The sequence below is a fragment of the Alosa sapidissima genome, chromosome 2 (genome assembly GCF_018492685.1).
Source record: "Alosa sapidissima isolate fAloSap1 chromosome 2, fAloSap1.pri, whole genome shotgun sequence".
NCBI classification, from domain to species: Eukaryota; Metazoa; Chordata; class Actinopteri; order Clupeiformes; family Clupeidae; genus Alosa; species Alosa sapidissima.
In genome coordinates, this window is record NC_055958.1 from 42,570,573 (window position 1) to 42,575,572 (window position 5,000).

General features: G+C 38.9%; 1 protein-coding gene across 3 annotated transcripts in view; it reads right to left on the bottom strand.

The window, feature by feature from the left end:
- The window catches only part of map4k4 (mitogen-activated protein kinase kinase kinase kinase 4), an 81,732-nt gene that overhangs the window by 52,735 nt on the left and 23,997 nt on the right, over window positions 1-5,000 (bottom strand). The window lies entirely within an intron of this gene.

Sequence of the window (5,000 nt, forward strand, 5' to 3'; positions counted from 1 at the left end):
ACTGTGTTTATTCAATGCCCATTTATTCATCTCCAAACAGTAAAAGATTCTTGACTGCTACACATGTTCCCTGAAATCATTGGTCGGTTTTTTTACAATTGACTTAGAGTGAAAAGAGTGAGAAAGCCATCAAATTCTGGCAACATTTACAAACCAAGAATTGATGACGGAAAAGAGTCCAGTTGGTCCATAGGCTCCAGCAAGAAACAACTACAACACTAACATCACTAATCAGCCTCAGGCAGGACACTGGCTCCCCTCTTGAAAGAATAAATACCAACCAAATTATCAACACCCAGAAAGAACAATATCTCACCTACTGAACAGAAACAACAGCAAAACTAAGTTATTTGTCTCTTAACAGAGAATACAAATTAGCAACATACTGTACTAGCAACATGGTAAGAGACGCCAACTTAAGAAAAACAATGACTAGATTAGATTAGATTGAACTTTATTACATTAGATTAGATTAGATTCAACTTTATTGTCATTGTGCAGAACACGATGAGATACAAGCTCAACAACCACACTGCAAAAAATGAAATCTAACCAAGTGTTTTTTATAATAAGATCAAAAAATCTACACAATATTGTTTTTAGTATGAAAAGACTCTTAATCGAAAGATAATTTTGACTTAATTTAAGAAGACTGACTTATTTTAAGGAGTTTCAAGACAAATTTGCTTAACGCACTGGCAGAAAAATTTGCTTGTTTTCAGGATGAGATGACTTAAAATGCAATAAAAGTCAAACTTTTCTTAAATAAAGTAAAATTATTTCACGAGAAAGCACTAGGTAAGTCTCTTTATACTGAAAACAATACAAACTATTTTTTTTTATCGTAATATAAGATTAATAATCTTGGTTCGATTTTATTAGATAAGCAGTTTTTGCAGTGCACAGTTTGGCAATAGACGCAGGCAGACCTGGACGCCTAAAGAAAACAGACTGTGTGTGAAACGTGACAAAAAATAAATTATGTCAGAACTGCACTCCCTCACTAGCTGCCCAAATTACAAAGAAATACGCTTCAACTTCTATCCAAAATTTCAATCTATTTATCCAAAATTCTTTGAGATCACAAGGAACTGAGATATTTATTAGGAGAAAAGGGAGGTACTAGTAGCTGCACACTGCATACACAACTGTGATAGAAAGAGGAGTGACCACTGCACAGCGCACACATACACACACACACACACTCACTCACACACACACACACACACACACACACACACACTCACACACACACATACACACACACACACACACACACAGCCTACTTATCGGATCGCCCCCTATTACTACCTCCCGTGTTTCCGTCCTCTTGCGTGTACGTGCAACTTAATATTCATTCCCCTAACAACCAGGGTGACGGATTCCGGCAAAAACGTAAGATCCCATCCAGAAAGGGTATATAAAAATGTCAAAATACAGTCACTTTAAGTGGTTTAAATAGTGTTATAATGCTGCTTGTACATAACTGCATGAAGTAGTTGGGGGAATTTTGAAGCAGCGACGAGAATTCTCAGTCAGAGTGCGGTAAACAAAATCGGATATTTCAGGCAGTAAAAGCCCCGGTAAGACCCAAACCAGATTTTGTTCAAATCTACACACCTATGGCTACTGAAAAATATAAGGTTCATTTATCAAATGTTATTTTGAAGTATTAAAAAAACATCGTTGTTTAAGAATTTTCAAATGAAATGGGTGATAATTGGAGGTGTTACGATACATAATTTACAATGTATTGATGAAGTGTAACAATGTTTGTACACACACACACACACACACACACACACAAACACTCACACATAGCCTACTTACATCATTTACAATGTATTGATGAAGTGTAACAATGTGGACAATGTTTGTATTAGGGCTGTCACTTGACGTTCGAAAATCGATTGCACAATCGATTGGACCAACCAACACAAGTTTCGAAAACTAAAATAGGGAATCGATTTTAACCAAATATGTACACTATTAATTTTAAACGAATTAAACAGATGGATGAACAAAACTCACAAACAAGCAGAAAAATAAAATAAAGAATTCCGAAGTGCAGTAAGCATTGCGAACATGATCTAGCGTTGCGAACATGGCCGGATCTAGCATTGCGAACATGGCCTGATCTAGCATTGCGAACATGGCCTGATCTAGCATTGCGAACATGATCTAGCATTGCGAACATGATCTAGCGTTGCGAAGATGGCCGGATCTAGCGTTGCGAACATGATCTAGCGTTGCGAACATGGCCTGATCTAGCGTTGCGAACATGATCTAGCATTGCGAACATGGCCGGATCTAGCATTGCGAAAGCTAAAAAGAAAATTCCCACCAATTTTACGCACCGGAAACAGCTGCTGCCTGTAAGCTAGTTTAGTTTTAATCGCTTTCAATCAGCCTGTAAGCTAGTTTCAATCGGTTTGAAAGTCGGTCTGCTGGTGTTTTGCCAAAACATGGAGGACAACGCGATCAACCTGTGCGACATGAGAGAGACGAGTGATAAGCCCTAATAACTTGAGGATTTCAATATGGAAGGACTTCGGTTTTGGGTAGATCAAACTATGGAGAAAGACAAAGTGGTATGCAAACTGTGCGATCGTGAGTTTCTACGTAGGTGAAATATGATTGATATTTCTTGTCGTAAACACAGCCATGTTGTGCACAAAACTTCACGCCAATAATTCATCGGAAATATTGTTGACTTGTGCATCATAAGCGCCCTCTTTACGTTCGTCCTAATGCCTGTTAGTTGTCCGAGTATTGGCCTATATTTGGCGTTGAAAATGGAAATGTCTTTAGACCTGTAAAATCAATTTGACAATCGATTCAATGAACACTTATGCCTCAAAAATCAAAACAGGATTTTTTCACAAAAGTGACAGCGCTAGTTTGTTTGTTTTTATTATTATTATTATTATTATTATTATTAGGGCCCGAGCACCGAAGGGCGCAAGCACCTATTGTTTTTGTAAGGATTATTATTATTATTATTATTATTATTATTATCGAGTATTATTATTGTTATTCTACTTTTTTGCTTTCCTGTTTTTGAGGTGGTTAACATGGTCGAAAACTCTTGAAATTTGGCACACACGTCAGGTGTCACGCATCGCAGTTAGGTACAAGAGCTTGACCCCGGGGCGTGGCCCAGGGACTCGCTAGCGCCCCCTTAGGTGACTGATCCCGTGGTTGGCAAATATTTTGAGGTGGTTAACATAATCGAAAAGTCTTGAAATTTGGCACACACAAAAAGCTTGGCCCCGGGTATGGCCCAGAGACTCGCTAGCGCCCCCTTACGCCCCCTTAGATGACTGATCCCGTGGTGGGCATATACTTTCAGCTACACACACCAAATTTGGTAGGTGTCTGTATCTCCCCAAGATGAACGACTTTCGTATGTACAATGCATTAGCCACGCCCAACAGGAAGTGAGGTATTTGGGATTTTGTGCAGACTAATATGTGATGAAATATGTGATGAATCATGATGCCAAAAGAGGTGCTTCCCATGGGTGAAAACGCATGAAAGTTGGCGCACACATCAAGTTATACAGTGAATAGACAAGGATAAAAGCTTGGCACCGGGCGTTGCCCAGGAACTCCATAGCGCCCCCTTATGTCACTGTGACTTGTGGTTGGCATATAGTTTTAGATACACACACCAAATTTGGTGGGTGTATGTAACTCCCAAAAACAAACAACTTTTGTATTAACATGCCATTAGCCACGCCCACAGGAAGTGAGGTAATTGAGAATTTGTGCGTTGTGGACATAATCCATTTTAACGTACTCCTCCTAGACGGTTGATGACGCCGAGATGTTCCTGATTCTAAATTGTGAAGCCTTTTTTTGATATGTTGTAATTTGACGAAATGGCGAAATTATGAATTTTAATACCCTTCGACACAAACAGTAAATGTGTCATAATTCATCGTGCATGGCTTGAAATGTTTAAAATGTCACAGGTCATTGAAGACCATGTTAATGATAATATTCACATGCCCATAATGCATGTTTAGCATAGCGCCACCAACTGGCAACAGAAAGAATGGCAATTATGCTGATTTCACATGATCAATTTGAACATACTACTCCTAGACGGTTTGTCAGATTCATGTGAAATTTGGCAAACATTATGCCAAGATGTCGCTGATGTTAAATTGTGAAGGGATTTTTGATATGTTATATATTTGATATGATTTTAATATCTCACCACATAAAGAGGAAATGTGTCATAAATCACAGTGCATTGAATGAATGGTCTGAAACTTCTCAGGTTAATAGATATCATGATTATGATGATATCCAGACACCCAATGGGCCTGCCTGGCATAGCGCCACCACCTGGCCAAGCAGGAAATGTGCCAGATATGGACAATGCCTTAAGTGATTGATCTGAAACTTTATAAAATATTGGATATCATTATTGTGATATTCACATGCGTAATTCACAGGCCTAGCATAGCGCCACCATCTGGCCAAGCAGGAAATGTGCCAGAAATGCTCTATGCTTTGAATAAATGGTCTGAAACCTCTCAGGTTAATAGATATTATGATTATGATGATATCCAGACACCCAATGGGCCTGCCTGGCATAGCGCCACCACCTGGTCAAGCAGGAAATGTGCCAGAAATGGAAAATGCCTTAAGTGATTGATCTGAAAGTGTACAAACATTTTGGATATCATTATTGTGATGATATTCACATGTGTAATTTCAATGCCTAACATAGCGCCACCATCTGGCCAACCAAAAAGTGTATCAGAAATGTTCTTTGCTTAAAATGAATGGTCTGAAATTTCTCAGGTTAATATATATTATGACTATGATGACACCCAATGGGCCTGCCTTGCATTGCGCCCCCACCTGGCCAAGCGAGTAAATGTGGCAGAAAATAAAATACAAAAACAAATAGCACACGCATCAAATATGTACATTTCACAAACGCACCACGTCGGTGCTTTGTTGGATTTCCGACATGTCACGGGT